This window comes from Aotus nancymaae, unplaced genomic scaffold (assembly GCF_030222135.1).
Source record: "Aotus nancymaae isolate 86718 unplaced genomic scaffold, 86718_ANA_hifiasm-v0.15.2.pri h1tg000003l, whole genome shotgun sequence".
Lineage (NCBI taxonomy): Eukaryota > Metazoa > Chordata > Mammalia > Primates > Aotidae > Aotus > Aotus nancymaae.
The window spans coordinates 75,921,768-75,947,995 of NW_026988414.1; the positions used below are offsets into that span (position 1 = coordinate 75,921,768).

A 26,228-nucleotide genomic window follows, 5' to 3' on the forward strand; every position below is an offset into this window, starting at 1 on the left:
TTTATAAAACCTCAAGTTAATAAAGTCTTCTGGGTACTAAGACTGATCACATAGAATGTCTAAACTAACATTAAAGTCAAGATTGAGATATCCATAAGGGGAAGCCAGGTGAGCGATCCTTCTTTCCAGAATGGTGTTTTAACAAGTTGCATTCCCAAATAAGTTTTTTTTTTGAGACAGTTTTGCTCTTGTTGCCCAGGCTGGAGAGCACTGGTATGATCTCAGCTCACTGCAAACTCTGCCTCCGGGGTTCATGCAATTCTCCTGCCTCAACCTCCCGAGTAGCTGAGATTTACAGGTGCCTGCTGCCACACCCAGCTAATTTTTATATTTTTAGTAGAGGCAGGGTTTCACTATGTTGACCAGGCTGGTCTTGAACTCCTGACCTCAGGTAATCCACCTGCCTTGGCCTCCCAAAGTGCTGGAATTAGAGGCGTGAGCCACCGTGCCCAGCCCCACATGAGTATTTTATATGCTTCACAAGGTATGAGCCCTGTGGAGGATGTAATAGGAAGGTCATTACTTTCATGGACCTTCCTGTCTCTCTGGGCAGGCAAGTTAAAAAAATACAAAACTCCAAACATTTTACACATTTCTAGTAATGAAGAACAAGTAAAAATTCACAAATCTGTATTTATAAAAAACATTAATATATTATGACCAATATAAAACATATACAAAAAAGAAATGAAGATTATGAAAAATGGGTTTTTTTTCAACTTTTTAGGAAGGAAAATTTCAAATAGATACAATTGTAGAGAACTGTGTCATGGACCTCGAGTTACACACCACCAACTTCAACATGATCAGCTCATGGGCAGTTTTCTCTGTATCCCTGCCTGTCTCCAACCCTCATGGCTGTTTTAGAGTAAATCCTAGATGCCATTTCATTCATGTGTATTTCAATATGTATTTCTAAGGATAAAGAGAAGAAAGATTCCTTTTAAAGAAGTAATCACAAAACTATCATCAACCCCATGTCAACAATATTTTTTTTTTCTTTTCATTTCTTTTGAGACACAGTTTCACTCTGTCACCCAGGCTGGAGTACAGTGGCGTGATCTCGGCTCACTGCAATCTCCGCCTCCCAGTTCACGCAATTCTTGTGCCTCAGCCTCCCCCAGTAGTTGGAATTACAGGCATGCACTGCCATGCCTGGCTAAGTTTTTTGTGTGTTATTAGTAGAGACAGGGTTTCACCATGTTGGCCAGGCTGGTCTTAAACTCCTGACCTCAAGTGATACAACCACTTCAGCCCCCTAAAGTGCTGGAATTACTGGAGTAAGCACTGGCTTCTTTTTTTTTTTTTTTTTTTTTTAGACAGGGTCTCACTCTGTTGCCCAGATTGAAGTGCAGTGGTGCAGTGGTAACTCACTACAGCCTTGACTCCTGGGCTAAAAGCGATCCTCCCCCATCAGCCTCCAGAGTAGCTGAGACTACAAACACAAGCCATCACGCCCGGCTAATTTTTGTAGAGAGGAGGTCTCAGTATGTTGCCCAGGCTGGTCTTGAACTCCTGGGCTCAAGCAATCTTCCTGCCTTGGACTCCCAAAGTGCTAGGATTACTGAAGCGAGCCACCATGCCTCGCCAGTATTTTCTTAATATCGTTAAATATCCAGGCATTGTTCACATTTCCTTCATTTGTCCTGTATATATGGATATATAGATTTTTTTTTTTGAGACAGAGTTTCGCTCTTGTTACCCAGGCTGGAGTGCAATGGCGCGGTCTCGGCTCACCACAACCTCCGCCTCCTGGGTTCAAGCGATTCTCCTGCCTCAGCCTCCTGAGTAGCTGGGATTACAGGCACGCGCCACCATGCCCAGCTAATTTTTTTTTTTTTTTTTTGTATTAGTAGAGACGGGGTTTCACCATGTTGACCAGGATGGTCTCGATCTCTTGACCTCGTGATCCACCCGCCTCGGCCTCCCAAAGTGCTGGGATTACAGGCGTGAGCCACCGCGCCTGGCCCTGTCCTGCATATATTTTTTAAGATTTGTTGAATCAGGAGCCAAACAGGCCACATACTATGATTGATTAATGTGACTCTTGGGTCTTGTTAAATCTACAGGGCTTCCCTTCCTCTACCTCATTTTTTCCCATGCAATTAATTGGAAAACCTGGGTCATTTGTCTCACAAAGTTGACCACAGTTTGGATTATGGTGATTGTATTTCCTTAGCAGTGTTCTAACATGTTCCTCTGTTCCCTATATTTCCTATAAATTTTCATTGTTTATAGACTTTAATCAGATTCAGGTTCAATTTTTTTTTTGCAAGATTTCATAGGTGGTGCCATAACTTCAATAGGAGACACATATTGTCTTCTTGTCTCTCTTTTTATGATACTGACAGCCATTGATAATTGTTTCCTAAATCAATTAATTCATTAGAGTTTGCAAAATGGTGATATTTTAATTTTATTGTCCCTTTTTCATTGGTCAGCTTCTATGCAGACAGACTTTCTCTCCTCAATTATTTGATTAGCCTGAGGTATGGTTTAAATAAGGAAAGAAGGATAAATGCTTAACTTTCTCCCCTTTGTTTTCAAAATAATGAATTAGCATCTTGGTATCTTCCAAAATGATCAATGAGGTGCTTATGGCTGTTTTAGCAGCTTCAGGGATTCATTCATTCACTCAGCAGGGGTTGAGTGGAGGTGCAGATTCCCAGAAAAGATGGCAGCAGTTTCCTGGGAAGGAGACGTGGGAGAGGGCAAGAAATGACTGGGCGAAGATGAAGGAGGAAAAGAGGATAAAATCATATTTAGATAGACAATGAGCAAGTGGCTTCAGCTAGAGGTTTTAATCCTTAAAAAGCAGCACATTTTAGAAGGCAAAATTCCCTAGGACGATGGGAATTCTAAGCCTGTTTGTTATTTAAAAATAATATTTCCCAAACAACCCTCGAAACACAAGCCTAGCACGAAGCAGGTGTAGTCTAGCACTCTAAAAATGAACATCCAAAGTGCCAACCTGCCGTTTCATAAACCCGGTAAAAGCAGAAGATAAAACCTGTTTTGGATTTACTGGGCGGGTGGGAAGGCTGCTTTTTACACTTTAGTCAAATTCCAGTCTCTTCCACTTGTTGGTCATGAGTCTATGTATTTACCTATATCATGTTTACGTATTCGAGCAAGATCTGCCAAGTTCAACCTGCCTAAGCTAGTATCCCTGGAATGTTAGGGCTGAAAAAGCCTGCTAAGATCAAGTAGTCAGTCTCATTTACCAAGTGAAAAAAGCCAGAATTCAGCTCACCTGTCCCCAAAGGTCCCCAGGTCCGTTCATCACCTCTTACTTGAGTGACAGCCCCATGGCACACATGACCTGTTTTCATACCACTTCAGTGTTTCCCATGCCTGGTTTTACTCTGAATCACCTGGGGATCTTTCGGGAAATGGAAAATCATAGGTACCCTGCAGAAATGCTAAATCAGAATTCTGCAGGTGAAGTTTGAGAAGCTGTTAAGTTCCCCAGGTGTTTCTGACATGCAACCATTCCACTTGACCCTCTGTATCAGTGGTTCTTAAACTTTCTCATGTACCAGAATAATCACCTGAAGAGCTTATTAAAACCCAGCTTGCTGGCTCCGCCCATGAAATTTCTAATTTAGTGTGTCTGGAGTGTTTGAAAATTTACGTTTCTAACAAATTCCGAGGACACCGATCTGCTGATCCACCGACCACACTCTGAACTGAATCAGAAAGTTTGCTCAAGGTAAAGTAGTTATTTTTATCCCTATTTTGCAGATGAAGTTAACTGGTTGCAAAGCTACAGTGTTGGAATTAGCAGAAGCTATGCTGACCAGGCTGAAGAACCAGAGATCGGGTATATCAGTTAGAAATACTTTTGTTTGCAAATAACAGAATACTTAGCAGTGACTTAGGCAATGAAGACTTTGGGCCAGTATGGTGGCTCAAGCCTGTTATCTCAGCACTTTGGGAGGCCGAGGTGGGTGGATCACGAGGTCAGGAGTTCGAGACCAGCTTGGCCAACTTGGCAAAACCTCATCTCGACTAAAAATACAAAAATCAGACGGGTGTGGTGGCACATGCCTGTAATCCTACTTGGGAGGCTGAGGCATGAGAACTGCTTGAATCTGGGAGGTGGAGGTTGCAGTGAGCCGAGATTGCACTGCCGCACTCCAGCCCGGGTGACAGAGCAAGACCTTGTCTCAAAAAAAAAAAAAGACTTTTATCTTTTATAAAATGAGGACTGAGGCTAGGTATGGTGGCTCATGCCTGTAATCTCAGCACTTTGGGAAGCCAAGGCAGGAGGATCACTTGAGCTCAGGAGTTCAAGACCAGCCTGGGCAACACAGGGAGACCCTGTTTCTATAAAAAATACAAAAATTAGCTGAGTGTGGTAGCTTGTACCTATAGTCTCAGCTGCTCTGGAGGGTCAGGTGGGAGAATTGCTTAGCCCAGGAGTTTGAGGCTGTAGTGAGCTACGACTGAGTCACTGCACTCCATCCTATGCAACAGAGCAAGGCACCGTCTTAAAGTTAACAAAAAAAGGACTAGAGACAGATGATTCCAGAACTGGAGAAGTGGCACCCAAGCTCTGTTTCCCCCGCCCACAGCTACTGAGGTATGACTGACAGATAAAACTGTATATATTTAAGACATAAAATGTAATGTTTTGATATATGTATACATTGTGAAATAATTACCACAATCAAGCCAATTAACATATTAATCCCCTCATACAATTATCTTTTTTTTTTGTTTGGTAGTATAATGAGAATACTTGAGATTTCCTCTCTTAGCAAATTCAAGCATATAATATGCTGTTATTGCCATTATTAGTCACTATGGTGGTTATTATTAACCATTATTAGTCACAGATCTAACACATTAGGTCTCCAGCATGTATTCATTTTATAAGTGAAGGTTTGTAGCCTTTGACCAACATCTCTCTTCTCCCTCACCACCCGCCCCCTAACCCCTTGTAACTATCATTCTACTCTCTGTTACTATGAGTTCAACTTTTTCTTAAAAAAAGATTCTACATATAAGTGAGTCGTGCAGTATTTGTCTTTCTGTGACTGGCATACTTAGCGTAACATTCTCAAGGTTCATCCATGTTGTTGCAAGCGGCAATATTATTCAGCTCTTTTTAAAGGCTGAATAATATTCCACTGTCTATGTACACACACACACACACACACACACATTCGTCTGTGATGGACACTTAGGTTGCTTCCAAATCTTGCCTATTGTGAATAGTGCTGCAGTAAACGTAAGCATGCAGATATCTCTTCAAGATAGCAATTTCATTTCCTTTGGATATATACTCAGCAGTGGAATTGCTGGCTTATACGGTGGTTCGATTTTGAGTTTTTGAGGAGCATCTATATTGACTGTACCAATTCACGTTCCTACCACAATGTACAAGGTTCTCTGTTTTCCACATCTTTGCCAACACTTCTTATCTTTTGACTTAATAGCCATCTTAACAGGTGTGAGGTGATACCTCATTGGGGTCTGGATTTGCATTTCCCCAGTGATTGGTGATGTTGAGCACCTTTTCGTAAATCCGTTGGCCAATTGTGTGTCTCCTTTGGAGAAATGTTTATTCAGGACCTTTGCCCATTTTTTTTAACAGGGCTGTTTTGTTATTGAGTTGTATGGGTTCCTTATATATATTGGATTTCAACTCCTTACCAGATACATTGCTAAAAAATATTTCCTCCCATTCTGTAGTTGCCTTGTCATCTTCTTGTTTCCTTTGAGGTGCAGAACCTTTTTATTTGATGTCATTCCTGCTTGTTTATTTTTGCTTTTGTTGCCTGAGGTTTTGGCTCAAATATATCATTGCTGAGACCAACGTCAAGGAGCTTTCCACGTGTTTTCTTCTAGGGGTTTTGATTTTTATGTATGGTGCAAAATAAGGGTTCAATTTAATTTTTTATGTGAATACCCAGTTTTCCCAGGTTTTCTATTAAAGAGACCATCCTTTCCCATTGTTTTTTTTGGCACTTTTGTCCTAAATTAATTCACCATAAATGCATGGGTTTATTTCTGGGCTCTTTGTTCTGTTCCATTGGTCAGTCTCCTTGTATGCCAGTACCATGTGGTTTTGATTACAATATCTTTGTAATATAGCTTAAAATCAGAAAGTGTGCTGCCTCCAGCTTTTTTCTTCTGGCTCAAAATTGCTTTAGCTATCTGGGGTCTTTTGTAGTTCCATAGAAATTTTAGGAATTTTTTTTTTTCTGTAAAAAATGCCATTGGAATTTTTGTTTGTTTGGAGAGAGTCTTACTCTGTTATCAAGGCTGGAGTATAGCAGCACAATCATAGCTCACTGCAGCCTCAAACACCTGGGCTCAAGTGATCCCTCTACCTCAGCCTTCAGAATAGCTGCAACAACAGGCATGCCCTATTATGCTTGGATAATTTTGAAATTTTTTTAGAGTTGGGGGTCTTGCTATGTTGCCTAGGCTGGTCTGGAACCACTGGGCTCAAGCAATTCTCCTGCCTAAGCCTCCCAAAGAACTGGGATGACAGGTTCAAGCCACTGCACCCAGCTCACCACTGAATTTTGATAGGAATTGTATTGAATCTATAGATTGCTTTGGGCAGTATGGACATTTCAATAATATGAATTATTCTTATCTATGAACATAGGATATCGTTCTACTTAGTTGTGCATTCTACAATTTCTTTCTTTCAGTTTACAGAGAACCCAAGCTCTTCTCATGCTTCCATGTCCCCGTCTTGTGTGTGATGGATTCCTTATGCTTGTTTCCCTGTGGTTGCAGAATGGCTGCTACAGCTCCAGCTTGCACATCCTCATACCAACTCCCAAACAAGAAGAAAGAATCAAAGGCTTTCTCCTTACAAGGCTATGATCTTTTTTTTTTTTAATTCAGGAGGCATCTTTCTAAGCTCTCCAGACAACATCTCCTGATGTCTCCCTGGGCAGAGCTGGGACAGGGCTGCAAAGGAGCTTTGGCCAATAGGCAGCCGGCTAAGGGGGTTGGGGTGCTATGAGAGCCTAATCCAGTCAAGATTCATCCCTCGGGGCTGGGCGCAGTGGCTCACACCTGTAATCCCAGCACTTTGGGAGGCCAAGGTGGGTGGATCACCTGAGGTCAGGAGCTTGAGACCAGCCTGGCCAACATGGTGAAACCCCATCTCTACTAAAAATACAAAAATTAGTCAGGCATGGTTGTACATGCCTGTGACCCCAGCTACTCAGGAGGCTGAGTCAGGAGACTCACTTGAACCCAGGAGGCAGAGGCTGCAGTGGCAGTGAGCCAAGATCATGCCGCCATACCCCAGCCTGGGTGACACAGCAAGACTCCATCTCAAAAAAAAAAAAAAAAAAATCATCCCTTGGAGATAGGCATATTGTTTCCATAAACATAATCTTGGTTGTCTTAGCAAGGAAGATGCAAGGAGGGACTATAGCATAGGTAACTAATTGTATGCCACACCAGGCCTGGACACTTCTGATATGGTTCTGAGGCTCAGCTGAGTTAAGCTTTCTAGGTCCCTAAACAAGCCCAGTCAAATGTTGGTGAGTGGCTAGCAGCATAACCTTGGGGTTCTTCTACGTGGAGAAAACCTTGGGGTTCTTCTACGTGGAGGTAGCATTGCATGCATGTGAGGTTCAGTTCTGACATCATGAACTCTGCTTTAGAATCTGCTCCCAGAGAGAAGCCACAAAACCTTGGGGTTCTTCTACATGGAGGTAGCACTGCATGCATGTGAGGTTCAGTTCTGACATCATGAACTCTGCTTTAGAATCTGCTCCCAGGGAGAAGCCACTGAGCTCTGGCAGGTTTCATGGACATCACGTTCTACACCCCCAGGAGGAGAAGGCCGTATTTCTTGTGCTAGATGAGAAAGATTTCTGTACAACAGATGCTGGTCATCCTTGTTGTTACCTTGACCCCTTAATATTTTATTCCATTAACAAGGAGCTAAAATGAAGAAAATCAGTCACACACCTGAGCATTCTCCCACTCCAATCTGTTGCAAAATTCTTAGCTGCAAATCTGCTAAATAGGCAGAGAGTCCACAGTGGCTTTTATCTCTAGGTGCACCAAGTCTCTTGTGGACCCCTTTAACTTTCTGTTGTTCGCTCTTTTTCACTTACTTAGTAATGTAGTCTGTCAATTACTGCTGGTCTCATGCAGCATGGGAAACACAAAACAAGATTACACAAAATCAAATCATCCATGATTACTCAGTTACTCTTTTAAGAAAGCCAAAAGGACCATTATTGTAATTCTTCCCTACTCCTCAATTTTTTTTTCCAGCTTGAGCCTCCCTAACAAACACTTCCTTAAGTGACCCCACTGAGACAAAGGATCCACTGGCTCCTCGCCCCTGGCTGGCCCAGGCTGAAAAGAACGCCACCCAGCAAGCAATCCTCAGCCCCAGCCTGATGTCATTTTCCCTCCAGAATTCTGCAGAGTTTCTGGGAAACTCAAATATCTATGATTTTGAGAACCACCACCAATGAACTGGGGCTGCAGTTGCCCCGGTACCGCTAACTCTCCCTTCAGTCAAACAAATCTTCAGTATAAATGCCACCTTTCAAGTACTTTGTAAATTTCCAAATTAATCTTTTGCTTTCCATGCTATTAACTAAAATATGTTACGAACCCAGATATAATTAACTATGCCATTGGATACTACATGGCACCAGGCAAGTAACTATTCTTTGGTAAATGGAGGGAAGAAGTCTTCTTTCTTCCGTGCTTTTTATACTACATAGGGTAAGACTGTAAAAAACGATCCCATTTTTTACCTGCATTGTATCAATGCCCCATTTGTCACGTAGTTTTTCATTACCCTTTTACCTGGTGGTTGGCCTTGGCCATCTGCTTGACTAAGCAAATCTACTTGCTTTGTCTAAGTAGATCGTAAGCAAACATGAAAACTCCCACATGACTGGGCCTGTCCTCTCTTGCACCTTTTCCATCATCATGACAGCATACCCAGGCTGGCCTGCTGGAGGATGGTCGTTGCCTCAGTCACCCCAACTAAGGTCAGCCAACAGCTGCCTTCCACGCATGTGTGAGAGAGCTCAGCCAAGACCAGAAGAGCCACCCAGCTGTGCCTAGCCTAAATCACTGACCCGCAGACTCATGATCTAAATAAAGGGGTTTTTGTTTGTTTCTCAATTCATTCGTCGGTCATTCCTTATTAGCACCTCCTGTGTTCCAGGAACTATACCTAGCATTGAGGTTATCAAGATAAATGAGACATGATCACAGCACTCAAAAACTCATGGGCTAGGGGTAGAGACAGATGCATGGACAGATATTTACATTAAAGAAGTGAGAATAGTGAAAGACTGCCAAGGAGTCCAGAAAGCAGTAAGCTTCTTTATAAATATTAAGTAACTAATGATTCCTCACACTGGCAGGCACTATCTCCTTTCTTGCTTCAGCCACCTGTTAAAGGTTTGTTTTGGCTGGGTTCAGTGGCTCACACCTGTAATCTCAGCACTTTGGGAGGCTGAGGCAGGCAGATCACTTAGGTCAGGAGTTTGAGACCAGCCTGATCAACATAGTGAAACCCCATCCCTACTAAAAGTACAAAAATTAGGCTGGGCGCGGTGGCTCACGCCTGTAATCCCAGCACTTTGGGAGGCCGAGGCGGGTGGATCACGAGGTCAAGATATCGAGACCATCCTAGTCAACATGGTGAAACCCTGTCTCTATTAAAAATACAAAAAATTAGCTGGGCACCATGGCACGTGCCTGTAATCCCAGCTACTCAGGAGGCTGAGGCCGGAGAATTGCCTGAACCCAGGAGGCGGAGGTTGCGGTGAGCCGAGATCACACCATTGCACTCCAGCCTGGGTAACAAGAGCGAAACTCCGTCTCAAAAAAAAAAAAAAAAAAAGTACAAAAATTAGCTGGGCATGGTGATGTGTGCCTGTAGTCCCAGCTACTCAGGAGGCTGAGGCAGGAGAATCACTTGAACCTGGGAGGCAGAAGTTGCAGTGAGCCAAGATCATACCACTGCACTCCAGCCTGGGCAACAGAGTGGGACTCCATCTCAAAGAAATAACAAAAAAACAAAAAAAAAGGAAAAGAAATGTTTGTTTTGTTAAGCCCACCAAGTTTTTTAGGGTGGTTTGTTATGTGAGATTATTGTGGCAAGAACACTGATACGTTATAGACAATTGTCCACTGTAACACATAAAATACATTTTGCATTACATATATTAGTATATATATCTTTGTATTATATATATTAATACATAAAAGTTAAACCTCTCTGCAGCTTCCATCTTAACCTTTCACCTTCCTTACTCCATCCTCACTTGAGGTCCCTTTGTCAATACCCAGGCATAGAAATCCTTGCTCAGAGTCAGGCAATATATACTCTTATTTATAGGCTGTTATTTGTGGGTTTGTGTTTAACAAAATAAAATCAACCTTGCATTTTGCTTTCATCACTCAGCAATATATATGGACATCCTTTCCACTTAGGAAAGATACATATTTTCTAATTTCTTTTTTCAGATATATACACACATACACACACACACATATACATAACTTCATATAAATTGATTATCATGAAATTCATGTTTTAGTGGAAACTGTTTTTTCTTTTTTCCTGCTTCCCCCACGTTACCTGCCTCATGTTGTACTCTCTCAATATACACACACATGCAAAAACACACACCAATGTTAACCTGTGTATATCTTTTCTTACATTTTTTTTTCTTTTTTTTTGAGAAAGTCTCGCTCTGTCACCCAGGCTGGAGTGCAGTGGCATGATCTTGGCTCACTGCAGCCTTTGCCTCTCAGGTTCAAGCAATTCTCCTGCCTCAGCCTCCTGAGTAGCTGGGACTACAGGTGCACACCACCACGCTCAGCTGATTTTTGTATTTTTAGTAGAGATGGGGTTTCGCCATGTTGGCCAGGCTGCTCTCCAACTCCTGACCTCAGGTGATCTGCCCATCTCAGCCTCCTATAGTGCTGGGATTACAGGCATGAGCCACCACACCCAGCCTATCTTTCCTTACTTTTCTTTGTGCTTATATAGTTATGTACAAAAATATTTCATTATGTATTTTTTAATATATATTATTCATGCTTTTCTGCTTTTTGGTTTTTCCATTTGACAATATCTTGTAGAAATTCCCCTCTCCCAAATCAGGTAGTAAAACTCTAACTCATTCTTTTATTAGTGGCTGTATAATATAGTCCATCACACAAATGATCCGTAATTTAGTTTAAAATTGCCCTATTGATACAGTTTTTTTTTTTTTTTGGCCACTGTGAAAAATGCTGTAAGAAACATTCTTGCATGCGTTTCATTATATACTGGTATATTCATTTGCATGGAATAGATTCCCAGTAGTGACATTACTGGACTAAAGAGAATGTATTTTAAATTTTAATAGTTAAAATGAAATTGCTTTCTAAAGGGCTTTAGCAGTTCACACTCCACAGCAAAGTAGGAAGTTCCCTTTTGAGGGGAGAATCTTAATCACAAGCTCTGAAGGGTGGCTGTGGACCGTTCAAGTCCAAATACGTGCTTAATTATACCCTCTTCCCCACAGAGTTTGGAGTAGAAATCCGAAAAATGGAGGACAATGGTGAAAGCAAAAATAGTCACAGATATCCTCACACAAAAGAAAATACGTAGCCAGCTTGGGAACTATCCCTGTCACAGTATTTCTTTTTCCCTTTTTTTAATTAATTTTTTTTTTTTTTTTGAGACCAAGTCTTGCTATGTCGCCCAGGCTGGAGTGCAGTGGTACGATCTCAGCTCACTGAAACCTCCACCTCCTGGATTCAAGCAATTCTCCTGCCTCAGCCTCCTGAGCAGCTGGGACTACAGGTGCCCGCCACGACACCTGGCTAATTTTTGTATTTTTAGTTGAGATGGGGTTTCGCCATGTTGGCCAGGCTGCTCTCCAACTCCTGACCTCAGGTGATCTGCCCATCTCAGCCTCCTATAGTGCTGGAATTACAGGCATGAGCCACCACACCTGGGCTCAAGTTTTCAATCTCACTAGAATGGAGGGCTCGTCTAATGATGTAAATAATGACTGAAGGTGGTATGTGTTGAAGTCCAGCAGAGTGGCTCAGAGAAGATGGGAGAAGATTAAGGCAGTAGGAGGTCGGTGTGGGCCATACAATCAAAAAGGCTGTGGAGGCCGGGCACCATGGCTCACACCTGTAATCCCAGCACTTTGGGAGGCCGAGGCGGGCGGATCACGAGGTCTGCAGATCAAGACCATCCTGATTAACGTGGTGAAACCCCGTCTCTACTAAAATTCAAAACTTAGCCAGGCGTGGTAGGGTATGCCTGTAGTCCCAGCTACTCAGGAGGCTGCGGCAGAGGAACTGCTTAAACCGGGAGGCGGAGGTTACAGTGAGCTGAGATCGCTCTATTGTACTCTAGCCTGGCAACAGAGCAAGACTCTGTCTCAAAAAAAAAAAAAAAAAAGGCTGCGGATCTTCCCAGGGGTGCTGTGACCTGGCCTTACCTTCAACCACGTATCCAGTCAGTAGCAAGGGTCATAAAAAGAACATTAGTTTTCTGGCCTCGAGGCCAAGCTCCAGCTGCAGCAGGCCTGAGAACCACCTGGAGAGCATGTTTAAAATGCAGATTCCTGGGCCATTCTACAGATTCTGAGCAAGGAGATCAGGAACCTGCGTTTCCACCTGAGAATCACTGGCCTAAGTAACTGTCCCACCTGAATCACCTCTACTGTCATGTCCCTCCTTCAAGAACCACAATCAAGTTCTCTTGAGTTTTACAAACACCTCCAGGCGTCAGTTCATTCCCATCTCCTCTCCTCCTGCCGACCCTCCTGTGGACCCAGCGCCATTGCCAGCTCATCTCCCCTCATAAAATCCTCTCCATCTCCAGAAGTTCCTAGCCCTAAGTCTATTTCTAGACCTTCAGTGGCCCTTTCTTATCTGCCCTCAATTCAAAACAAACTGCAGATATGCGCTCATCAGGGCTTGCCTTCGGGGTCAGGAAACATAATAAAACCACTCTAAGACCCAAACTGATCAAAACACCCTCTTGGGCTCTCTTAATAAGCAACCAAGACTATGTGGGAGGTGGGTGTGGAGATGGTCCCAGACTGGGCAGCTGTAAAACTGGGCAAATCTCTCAGTGGGAGCCCAGTTTTGCCACGTGTATATGACGACAACATGACTGACCACCTTAGGCACTGCCATAGTGTTTCATTCGATCCTGGTATACGACACGGTGGTGTGGCACATGATAGCCTTGTCTCTGAGAAGCCATCAGGTACAAAGTCAATTTAATAACAGCTTGTCAATGAAAAAAAAAAAAAACACGTACACACTGTCAAATTTCTGCATCAAGCGTAAGACCCTGATGGATTCAATGATGGGAAACGTGGAAAAATATGCGTCCTTAGCACTGAATAAGGTGACTTACGGTGCAATTATCAACCCTGAACATTGAAAACATAAGAAGATAAAAAACGAATAAAAGCTGAACATCAGGAATCAGGGAGTCTGGAGGCACCTTATGAATTCTCCCTTCCAGTAACTGGTCAGAATGACCAGGAAGAAGCAAAGGGATGGGAGAGGGAGTTCAGGTGCGAAAGCAGAGAATGGGGTGATCAAGACCACGACATCCATTGAGAGGAGCTACAGAGAGCCATCCCATGGAGACCTCCAATATGGAGGGGGAGGGAAGTCTCCTGAGGGTTAAGGGAGAGCAGGTGACACACTGGGGCCATTTACATTTTCCTCACGACCAGCAGTATCCCAAGGCTACAGGACTGAGCTGGGAAAAAGTGCTGGTTATGGCCCCAGTTGCTCTGTACTCTGTTCCTCTGACCCCACTTCTTTTTTTTTTTTTTTTTTGAGATAAGTTTTGCTCTTGTTGCCCAGGCTGGAGTGCAATGGTGTGATCTTGGCTCACCACAACCTCCGCCTCCCAGGTTCCAGCAATTCTCCTGCCTCAGCCTCCCGGGTAGCTGGGATTACAGGCATGTGCCACCACACCTGGCTAATTTTGTATTTTTAATAGAGACGGGGTTTCCCCATTTTCATCAGGCTGGTCTTGAACTCCTGACCTCAGGTGATCCGCCCACCTTGGCCTCCAAAGTGCTGGGATTACAGGTGTGAGTCACCCTACCTGGCCCCCTCTGACCCACCTTCTAAGTGGTCCAGTCATAGGAGAGACCAGGATGTACACTATTCTTTTTTAAATTTTAAATTTTTTAAAATAAAAAAAAAACTTTCAGGTTCACAGGTACATGCGCAGGTTTGTTATACAGGTTAAACTCGTGCCATGTGGCTTTGTTGTACAGATTATTTTATCACACAGATCCTAAGCCTAATATCCGATAGTAATTTTTCCTGATTTCTCCCTCCTCCCACCCTGTAGCCTCCGGGAGGCCCCAGTCTGTTGTTCCCCCTCTGTGTCCACGTGTTCTCATTTAGCTCCCACTTACAAGTGAGAATATGCGGTATTTGGTCTCTGCATTACTTTGCTAAGGATAATGGCCCCCAGCTCCATCCATAATCCTACAAAGGACATGATCTCATTCTTTTTTATGGCTGCATAGTATTCCATGGTGTACATGTACACATTTTCTTTATCCAACCTGCCACTGATGGGCATTTAGGTTGATTCCATGTCTTTGCTATTGTAAATAGTGCTGCAGTGAACATTCACGTGCATCTGTCTTTATGGTAGAATGATTTATGTTCCTTTGGGCATACACCCAATAATGGGATTGCTGGGTGGAATGGTAGTTCTGTTTTTAGCTCTCTGAGGAATCGCCACACTGCTTTCCACCATGGCTGAACTAATTTACACTCCCACCAACAGTGTATAAGTGTTCCCTTTTCTCCATAACCTTGCCAGAATCTGTTACTTTTTGACTTTTTATGAATAGCCATACTGACTGGCTAAACACCATTCTTAGGGGGCTTGCTCTAAAGTGACTGTTCAAGTGAAAGTAGGGAACTGTCAGCGACCAAACAGTGGCCGCTCTCCCATAGGACCAGGTGTTCTCCCAGCTCAGTGGACACAGACCCCAGGAGAGAGCCTGGCCACAGACTCACCGTGAGGGGTGAGGACGAAGGATACTGGCTCCTGGGGCAGTGATTTCCACAAACCAAACGAAAGTTACAGACGCTAAGAGGGTCCACCTCACCGGTAACCAAAGACACATAAGTTCAAACCATTCTTCTCTTAATGGCCTGGAGAGGTTTGTAAAACCTAGTGCTGGTGATGTGAGAAAAGCGGCCAGTCACATTCACTGTTGATAGGAGTGTATGTAAATCGTGCAATTTTCCTTAAGGGCAATTTGATGACATTTATCAACATTATTTTAACACGCACACTCTTTGACCCAGAAATTCCATTTTTAGGGACATATTTTAGGGAAATAAGCTAAAAAATACATCCAGGCACAGATAGAAGGCTGTTGAATCATTGCTCGGATAGCACCACACCCAACATGTGTTAGGTATTCCACAGATATTGAATTCAGGAATCAATAAATAACAAATTGGAAGCCATCTAAATGTCTATCAGTAGGAGACAGGTTAATAAATTAAGGAACTTTTATATTATGGAATTATTATACAATTATTGAAAAGGATGAGGTGAAATGGTTGCCTGGAGTTGGGGGATGGGAGAGACAGGAGGGAGCTTTCTGGAATAGTGGAAATATTCTACATCTCAATCATGGTGATGGTTCCAAATGTGCACTGAACATGGATGCACTTTACTGTTTGTAAATTATACCTCAAGCAAAATGGCTGATTTTTAAGAATAGGTGAGGATGTGCTATGCTCATTAACATGAAAAGTTGTCTGCAAGCAGGTTACAAGATGACACATGTATGACAATCCCTATGTACAGAAAATATGTATGTGACAGGATCTGGAATGAGACTTTTCCTGTTGTCCTAGAGTTTTGCAGATGCCCCCAAGATAAGGACAAAGGTGATAAGAGCTCACACTCGCTAGAGAGATGCCAGACTATCTCTATTTGGAACACACTGATGATGGTCAAGGTGGTCCAGCACACCTCACTCCTGATGGGCGCAGGAGAGAAGGCTAGAGACTCACCAGTGAGGAGAGGGAAGGGAGGGGAGGAAAGAGAAGGGGAGGGGAGGGGAGGGCAGGGGATGGGAGGGGACGGGATAGTGTCTCTAAAGGGGATTCATAGGAGTAAAGAATGTGAGCATTTCCTCTTCTGGGGATGAGGGAGGAGTGCATGCCTTTCCCATCAAGCTAGGTGAGAACCAGGAGAGCCACTGTGAGGCTGCGTGCAGTATGGGAGCCTGGTATGTGCCTCTGGGTAAGCTACGGAGCCTCATCGGCCCAGCACACTACAGGACTGTGGAGGAACAGGGAGCAGGATCTTAGACCAGCTTCGTGTGTGTCTCCCGGAGCTTGGGGACGGGTGTAAGCAGAGGGATCCATGCCAGACTCCCAGGCTGGCTGGCACAGTGGGCAATGGCAGGGTGAGGAGAGAGGGCTGCAGTGGGTGTAGTCTGCCTGTAACCGCGAGGCTAAGCAAGGATTCGGTGCTAGTTCTTAGTGAAAACGAAACTCGTTAATTTAAACAGAGTATGAATTTTTAAAGGACACTGAATGGGGGGGCCAGGCGGGGGGACCAAGAAAGCCGGGCATTGAAAGTCAGGAACACCAAGTGTCTCCTGACCACTGCTCCAGTAAAAACATCACTGCCGCCACTGCACCACACCATCTCCCTTCCATGTCCGAGGGCACACAGCTTCACCTGCTTGGCCGTGGCCACATAGTGCACACGGGTAGATGGACTAAATGTGGGAATTTCCCCAAATATAGAAGGGATATTCAAATGATGAAGGATGGCCACAAATATGAAAAGTGCCCTGTCTAGTTAAGGCCCTCTTACAGGCCAAGTGAATGACTGAGCATATTGATAGGACCGCACCCAAAAAGGTGGCCTCCCGAGCCAGGGGAATCCCAGGGACACAGTGCCAAAAGTGGGAACTGAGGGCAGCCCCAAGAAATTAGGCAGAATGTCCAGTGGAGTGGGGCGTGCAACCCGGCTCCCCAGGGGCATCGGGAGTGGGCAGGACTCTGGCAGTGGGTTTCTAAGGAACTTAGAAAAGCACCTTTCAGAAGCCAGAGAGCAGATGGCGTGGGGCCAGAGCAGAAGAGCTGGGCTGCCGTGGGATGACAGACCAAAGTTTTGATTTAGATGGGATGTTTTAACAACTAAAAATGAACCTAAGTCCTGAAAGTGACTAGAAAAGCTAAGACATCTTCCCATGTTCGCATCAGGTGATGGGAAAGGGAGGGCAACAGAATAGGTTGGAAGAAAGCAGTCACTTGACGGTTCCCTATCAATTCCCAATCATCTAAAAGGTCTGGATGGCTAGATCCCAGATAATTAGCAGCAGTTAGATGTAGGGAGGTGGCGTTCTTGTGGGGAGCTCTTAGTAGTTCTTACGAGTGTGCTTTATTTTAAAAAGACAAGGGATATTTCTGCTAAAAAAAAAAAAATAGAGATGGGGTCTCACTATGTTGTCCAGGCTGGTTTCCAACTCCTGGGCTCAAGCAGTCTTCCTGCCTTGGTTTCCCAAAGTGCTGGGATTATGGATGTGAGCCACTGTGCCTGGCCAAAAAGGGGTATTTCTATTAAAAAATCTAGAAATGATGAATTTTGAACACGTTATGGTGAGTGAAAGAAGCCAGACGCAAAAGGCTACATTGTGTGATTCCATTTATAAGAAATAGAATGGATACATCTCTAGAGACAGAAAGAAGATTAGCGGTTGACAGGGACTGGTGGGAGAGTGTGACTTTCACAGGGTTTCCTTGTGGGGTGATGAAAATGTTTGGGAACTAAATGGTCGTAATGATTGCACAACACCGTGGATGTGCTAAATGTCATAGTAAATTTCATGTGCATTTTACCACAATTTAAGAAACCCAAAAAACCAAAAACCAACAACAAAAAAATCTAGATATATTGACACAGAAAGATGTCCATTATACAGTGATGTGAAAAAGTAGGTTCTAAAAGTATGTTACCTTTTGTAAAAACAAAACAATAGTATGACGTATACAGAAAGATATCTGAGTTTGTTTTGTTTTTGTTTTTGAGACAAGATCTCGCTCTATCATCCAGGCTGGAGTGCAGTGTGCAATATCGGCTCACTGCAGCGTCCACATCCTGGCTTAAGTGATCCTCCTGCCTCAGCCTCCTGAGTAGGTGGAGCCTCAGGTATGCACCACACCACCTGGCTAATTTTTGTACTTTTTGTAGCGATGGGGTTTTGTCATGTTGCTCAGGCTGGTCTCGAACTCCTGAGCTCAAGCCATCCACCTGCCTTGGCCTCCCAAAGTGCTGGGATTACAGGTGTGAGCCACTGCGCCCAGCCTATAGAAAGACATCTGAAAGGACAGACCCTGTAGTGTCAACAGTATTTATTTAATGGATGGTGGGATTACAAGTAACTGTTTATAGCTTTCTACACTGTCTAATTTTCCTTTACAATGAACTACAACTTTTTTTTTTTTTTAGACGGAGTCTTAGTCTATTGCCTAGGCTAAAGTGCAATGGTGTGATCTTGGCTCACTGCAACCTCCGCCTCCCAGGTTCAAGTGATTCTCTTGCCTCAGCCTCCTGAGTAGCTGGGATTACAGGCACACACCACCATGCCCGGCTAATTTTTGTATTTTTAGTAGAGACGGGCTTTCACCATGTTGGCCAGGCTGGTCTGGAACTCCTGACCTCATGATCTGCCTGTCTTTGCCTCCAAAAGTGCTGGGATTACAGCATGAGCCACCATGCCCGACCTACAACTATTTTTTAATTTAAAATGTAGATAAGGTAAAGATTAGTCAGGACCTAAGAGAAGTGCTGATAAAGGGCAGAGAGAGTGCAGAGGCAGAAGAGACAGTTTCCAACTGTCTGGGTTCTTGTAGCTGCCTGGAAGAGCCTCCTGATGGGTGTTTTTACCTCTGGGCATCTTGCTTCAGGCACATCCTATACCCTGCCACCTGGTGACTCTTCTGAAGGGCAGCTGTGATCTGCTGGTTCCCTGACTCAAACCTGCAGAGGTTCCCACTGCCTACTCAACACCGCGTGAATTCCTTGGGCAGGGATTCAGAGCCTTCCACCATCTGGCCCCAGCCTTTTAAGCCATTCCTTATCCTTCCTACACTGCGCTCCAGCCACCTATCTGTTCCCAGTGCATGTGCACACACAATTACTCACCTCTCTGACTCTGTTTATGGAACTCTCTCTGCTTGGAACATATTTCAGAGGAGTGGGTAGGAGTCCCACTCCTACCTGGCCCTCCAATCCAACCTCTGGGGACCTGGTATCACTGCTTCCACTTAGGACAGTGGGGAGGGGTCGGACTTCCCCCTCTCTCCTGCCCACTTCAACTCTACCTCTCCCAGACTATGAGCACCCTTTACCTTGTGTTATCATGGTTTGTTCTCACGTACCATCTACTCTAAACCGTAAGCTCCTTCTAAAGGTCGGGGCTCAGAATCAGCAAATCAAGACAAAATCTCCCCGGCCCGTTTTTATCTGCCAAATTTAATTCAGTGGCTTTTCAAAGGCAGAAAAATAATGCAAGGCCCTCGGATGGCCCCATGAGTGTGCTTCCTGCATTCAAAAAGTCTCAATAACCCAAGAGACTCAAAGGACAGCTCTCGACAAGTCAATGCTGTGCTGGGGACAGCTGGGTGGAGGCGTCATCAGCAGCAGATGTGCAAGGTCATCTTTGTGCCTAAGGAGAAATGTGGCTGAGCAATCGTCCAGCAACTGATCTTTCCTTGGAACTCGGTAGCACATTACAAAAATTAATAGATTTTTTTATGGCAGTTTTAGGTTCATAGAAAAGTTGAGCAGAAAGTACAAAGCATTACCGCAGATACCCTTCCCCACCCCCTACGCTTTTTCCTACTTTTAACATGTTGTATTCATTTGGTAAAACTGATGAACCAATATCGATACATTATTATTAATTAAAGTCCATAGTTTATATTAGGGATCACTTTGTGTTGTTCAGTTCTATGGGTTTTGACAGATACATAATGTCATGTGTTCACCATTAGAGTATCATACAGAACAGCAGAGCTGTTAGTCCTAAACACCCTCGTGTCCTACCTCTTCATCCGTCCTTCCCTCCTCCTGAGTACCTGGCAATCACTGACCCTTTTTTTCTGTCTCTGTAGCTTTGCCTTTTTCAGAAGGTCAAATAGGTGGAATTATACAGTAAGTAGCCTTCTAAGATTGACTTCTTTCGCTTAAAATGAAAAACATGCATTTAAGGTTTCTCCATATCACTTCATGGCTTGATGGCTTATGTCTTTTTATTCTGGATCAATATTGCATTGTATGGATGTATTACAGTTTGTTTACCCATTTATCTATGGAAGAACATGTTGGTTACTTCCTGTTTTTGGCAATTATGAATAAAACTGCTATAAACATCACGTGCAAAATTTTGTGCAGTCATCAATTTTAACTCATTTGGGTAAATACCAAGGAGTGTAATTACTAGGTCATATGGTAAGAATATGTTCAGATTTGTAAGAAACTGCCAAAGTGTTGGCTGGGCATGGTGGCACATGCCTGTAATCCTAGCACTTTGGGAAGCCAAGGTGGGTGTATCACCTGAGGTCAGGAGTTCAAGACCAGCCTGCCCAATATGGGGAAACCCCATCTCTACAAAAAATAGAAAAATTAGCTGGGTATGGTGGTGGGTGCCTGTAATCTCAGCTACTTGGGAGACTGAGGCAGGAGAATCACTTGAACCTGGGAGGCAGAGGTTGCAGTGAGCTGAGATTGCACCATTGTGCACTCCAGCCTGGGTGACAGGAGCAAAACTCCATCTCAAAAAGACAGAAAGAAAGAAAGAAAAACTGCCAAAGTGTGTCTTCCAAAGTGGCTGTTCCATTTTGCATTCCCACCAGCAGTGAATGAGAGTTCCTGAGGCTCCACATCCTCACCAGCATCTGGTGTTGTCGGCATCTGGATTTTAACCATGCTAACAGGTGTGCCATAGTATCTCACTGTTGTTTTAATTTGCATTTCCTTGTTGATATGAACATCGTTTCATATGCTTATTTTACATCTGTATATTTTCCTTGGTGAAGTGTGTATTCAGATCTTTTGCTCACTTTTTAATTGGGCTGTTGGTTTTATTGCTGAGTTTTAAGAATTCCTTATATATTTTGGACATAACTCCTTTATCAGATGTGTGTTTTACAAATATTTTCTCCCAGATTGTGGCTTATCTTTTCATCATATTCTTTTTCTACCTTTGGGAAAATAAGTACCACAGCAGACAGATACACCTGGGTGACCTTTGACCTCCAGCATTTACTGGGCAAACCCGTTTGGCACTCCATATCTATGGGCTTGAGCTTGGCTCTGGGTCTGCTCTGAACAGAACCCAACTTACTAACATCTAAAGCAGGAGTGTCCAATCTTTTGGCTTCCCTGGGCCACACATAAAATATACTAATGCTAAAGATAGCTGATGAGTTTTTTTAAAAAATCACAAAAAAACTCATAATGTTTTAAGAAAGTTTATGAATTTGTGTTGGGTCACATTCAAAGCTGTCCTAGGCTGCACATGACCTGTGGGCCAAGGATTGGACAAACTTGATCTAAAGAAAAACTGACTTTTAACTCAAATAGAAAAACCTGGCCAGTCAATGGTGGCTCACACCTGTAATCCCAGCACTTTAGGAGGGCAAGGTGGGAGGATTTCTTGAAGCCAGGAGTTCAAGACCAGCCTGGGCAAAACAGTGAAAGCTTGTCTCTACAAAAAATTTAAAAAATTAGCTGGGCTCCTGCTTCAGCCCAGCAGTTGAGGCTGCAGTGAGTTATGATCACATCACTGTACTCCAGGCTGTACAACAGAGCAAGATCCTGTCAAAAGAAAAAAAAAAAGAAGAAAAGAAAAGAAAGAAAGAAAAGAAAAGAAATAGGAAGGAAGGAAGGAAAGAGAAAGAAAGAAAGAAAGAAAAGAAAAGAAAGAAGGGAAGGAAGGAAAGAAAGAGAAAGAAAGAAGGAAAGAAAGAGAAAGAAAGAAAATAAAGAAGGGAAGGAAGGAAAGAAAGAAAGAAAGAGAAAGAAAGAAAGAAAAGAAGAGAAAGGGAAGGAAGGAAGAGAGAAGAAAAGCTTGTCATTGCCACTTTTTTTATTTAAGCAGGGTCTCTGTCACCCAGGCTGGAGTGCAGTGGCAGGATCATGGCTCATGGAGCCTCACACTCCTGGGCTCAAGCAATCCTCCTGCTTCAGCCTCCCATGTTGTTGGGACCCCAGGCATGAGCCACTGTACCTGGCTATTGCCACTTTCGAAGTGTGCCAGAAAGCGCATAATCATTGCAGAGCATGTGAGGTCTGTAAAAATGTTTAATTATCACTGCTGTGTCTTTCTTGGCCTTTCTTTGTACATTTCTTCAACAAATCCTAGAGCCTTGGGAGGAACCTGGCGTTGGGCCTGACTCTTTGCTTGAAAAGCAGCCCCAGTGCCACTTTCTTGTGCCCCGGGCACCACATGATGAGGTGGGCCAGCAGCCTTCCCTCTCAATCCACGGACTGAGTTCAGAACAACCCCACCCTCTGGACCCCTTGCCAACTCCCATACTCTGTTTCCGCTTCCAGCCTCACCTTGCACTTCCTGTCTGCTACCTGCTGAGGTCTCTCTGGTTCCAACTTGGGGCTCATTCCACTGTGCCTCTGATCCCAGGAACATCGGATACAAAGACCTTCTCAGGTGACCCTGTCCCAGGTAATGTGCTTTCCACCACTCATGTGGCCTCTCCGAGGGGACCAAAGAGAGATATGAGGAGAGTAAGATACAGCTTTGCTTCCAACAGTCTAGTCGGAAGAAGAGAATATGAAAGTAGTCTATGATGAGTGCCAAAAAAATTCTACAGAAAGTAAATACAGTTAGTACCATAGTTATTACTTAGGAGACTTGTATCCTGACTCTCATTAATCTCCCCACACTTACTTTTCTCATCTCTATCCAAAGGCTGACCAGGATGTAACACTGTGTACACGGAAGGTTTTCACATGGAAACATGAGCCTGGATACCCAGGAAAGATCAAAGATGGGCTTGCCTTCTACTGCATCAATGTTAAGCTGCTACCCTGTCTAGCTCTTGCTTCCCAGGTGCGCAAACCCCCCGTTCAGTGGACCAGGCTCTTTTCAAACAAGGCCTCTGTGTTCCTTGATTTTTTTAGATCCTTGCTTTCAAAGTGTGGTCCCGGGTCAAGCAGCTGCACTGGCATCACCTGGGAGCTCATTAGAAATGCAAATCCTCAGACCCCATCCCAGGCCCTGTGAATAAGAGATCTGTAGCTTTACCAGATCCCCAGGAGATTTATAAGACATTACAGTTTGAAAAGGGCTGGGATGCATGATTTTAAATTCCCTTTCGGTTCTAAGCTTCTACAATCTATGACATTTCTTGTGACCCTGTCTGGAGGAGACTGCTGGGAGTTCCCTGGAAAGCTGCTGACTGGCTGGGCACTGAGCAAGCCCGAGGGTGCCTCAGCAACCAGGCTCCAATGCCAGGCATCCAGGCATGGCAGGCAGCCACTGGCTGCACGTTAGCGTGACCCTCTTGGAGACTCGTGCTGCCCTCCTGCCAGGGAAATGGCTTGAGTTGTCACGACGGAGCACGACCCTGAGATGGAAGCTGGGGGTGGTGCCCACGTGCAGTGAGCTTTGCTCTTTTGTGCAGGCTTTGCTTGGAGACCTGGACTCCTCGTCACATGGCCGGGCTCAGCTGCTCTGCTGCTCTTTAGACTGCTAGGTAGTCAGCGCAAGGGGAAGGAAGAGAATGGAAAAAGACAATGTGTGGCAAGTGCTGAGGTTGTGGACAGAGGGAAGAGGGTGCCTGCTAAAATCTGTTCCCCCCAAAGTAAATAAAGCTTCAGATGTTGGACTCCTCGTCACATGGCCGGGCTCAGCTGCTCTGCTGCTCTTTAGACTGCTAGGTAGTCAGCGCAAGGGGAAGGAAGAGAATGGAAAAAGACAATGTGTGGCAAGTGCTGAGGTTGTGGACAGAGGGAAGAGGGTGCCTGCTAAAATCTGTTCCCCCCAAAGTAAATAAAGCTTCAGATGTTGAACTCCTATGGTTCCTTCAGATGACAGAAGGACATGGAGTAGGAGTAGTGCAGTGGGAACCAGCAATGTGGGTTCTAGTGCAGACTTCCCCCTTTTGAGTGATCTAGACGAGTCCCCTTCCCTTTCTGGATCTCAATTTCCACCTCTGTAATGTGAGACCAGATTAATTCATTCCAATACTATATTTGAGCCCATGGGACATGGCTGACACATGACTGGGTGCTGGGAATACGACTGATATTTATGGAGCTGACACATTGAATAATTTTCTAAAGAATCTTTCAGGGCTTGAATACTCTATTTTAAGGACAAGCTTTGGACTCAGAGTTGGGTTCAAATCTGAGCTTTATAACTTACTAGTTGGGTGCAAGCAAGCTCTTAACTCTCAGTTTGCTCATCTGGAAAATGGGCATAACAGTTTCTCTTTCATAGTGTGCTATGGAGGATTAGAAAGTAACTGTAAAGCACCTCACAGGAAGCACTCGATGCAGTCACTTACTAGACATTTACCATGTGCCCTGTGTGAATGACAAACTCTGTATGAGGGCAACTAGCCATGCGTGGTTACTGAGCACTTGAAAGGCAGCTAGCTCATCTGAAATGTGCTGTGCGTGTAAAATACACACTGGAAATTGAAAACCTTGTATGAATGAAATAATGCAAAATATCTCTGGTAATTTTTACATTGATTACATGTTGAAATAATAATACTCTGGAAATATTGGTTAAATAAAAGATATTAAAATTAATTCTACCTGTTTCTTTTCACTTTTTTAAATGTGCTAACTAGAAAATTTTAAACGGCATATATGGTTTACGTTATATTTCCATGGGACAGAGATGGTCTAGAAGAATCAAAAGCATACTCTCCTCTACTAGCCTTGTGCTCTGTGAGTCTACATGTGGTTGGGAAGATAATATCCACCATCAACTCACACCCAAGAGAACCCACTGGACAGCAGAACACGGAAGAAGTGGAAAAGAACACAGCATGGTGACTAGTTAATAGCCATGTATGGTATGCTTGAAAATGACTAGAGTTTTAGTGTTCTCAACACACACAAAATGATAAGTATGTGAGGTAATGCATGTGATAATTAACTGGATCTAGCCCTACCACAATGTATATATGTTTCAAAACATCATGTTGCAGGCTGGTATGTTGGTTTACACCTGTAATCCCAGCACTTTGGGAAGCCAAGGTGGGAGGACTGCTTCAGGCCAGGAATTTGAGATCAGCCTGGGCAACATAGGGAGACTGCCTCTACAAAAATACAAAAATAAAATAAAATAATTAGCCAAGTGTGGTGGCAAGCACCTGAAGTCCCAGCTACCTGGGAGGCTGAGGCAAGAGGATCGCTTGAGTCCAGGAGTTTGAGGCTGCAGTGAGCCGTGATTGCACCACTGTGGCAGAGCCAGACCTCGTCTCTAAAAAAACAAAACTGCCAAAACCAAAACACAAAACAAATTAAAAACACACGTCATATTGTATACTGTAAATATATATATGTTGAAATATATATATATATGTGTGTGTGTGTATATATATATATATTTGTTGTTGAGATGGAATCTTGCTCTGTTGCCCAGGCTGGAGTGCAGTGGCTGATCTCAGCTCACTGCAACCTCTGCTGCCCAGGTTCAAGCCATTCTCCTGCCTCAGCCTCCAGAGTAGCTGGTATTACAGGTGCCCACCACCATGCCCAGCTAATTTTTGGATTTTTAGTAGAGATGAGGTTTCTGCATTTTGGCCAGGCTGCTCTTGAACTCCTGACCTTGTGATCTACCCGTCTCAGCCTCCCAAAGTGCTGGGATTACAGGCATGAGCCACCACGCCCGGCCAATTTTTATTTGTCAATTAAAAAAAAAGTAGAAAGGATGGGGGGAATCAGTTGTGTTGGGGAGTGGTCACAAAAAAAGTTTAAGGAAGTCAGTTATGAGTATGATACGGGTAGGGAGGGGGCATTCCCAGTGGGATGTACCAGACCGTGAGCTCCTTCAGCGAGGATCTTTGATTCTCCCACCATGCCTTGCACGCAGCAGGCACCTGATGACTACTTATTCTTCACAGGGGTTGGGGGATGGGAGGCAGAGGAGAACACAGAAACAGTGCAGAGAGAGGATGAACACAGAGGG

The 26,228-nt window shown here is 44.0% G+C and overlaps 1 protein-coding gene across 3 annotated transcripts in view; it reads right to left on the reverse strand.

Moving 5' to 3' along the window:
- The window catches only part of TMEM266 (transmembrane protein 266), a 140,730-nt gene that overhangs the window by 74,776 nt on the left and 39,726 nt on the right, over nt 1-26,228 (reverse strand). The window contains exon 1 of one of the 3 annotated variants that reach the window (XM_064382923.1): nt 22,625-22,947. The exons of 1 other annotated variant lie outside the window; for it this stretch is intronic. The gene's annotated coding sequence lies outside the window, so the exon portion shown is untranslated. Of the gene's footprint in view, nt 1-775; nt 1,273-22,624; nt 22,948-26,228 lie in introns of those variants that run through there. One more of the 3 variants, XM_012457700.2, reaches the window with a different exon arrangement.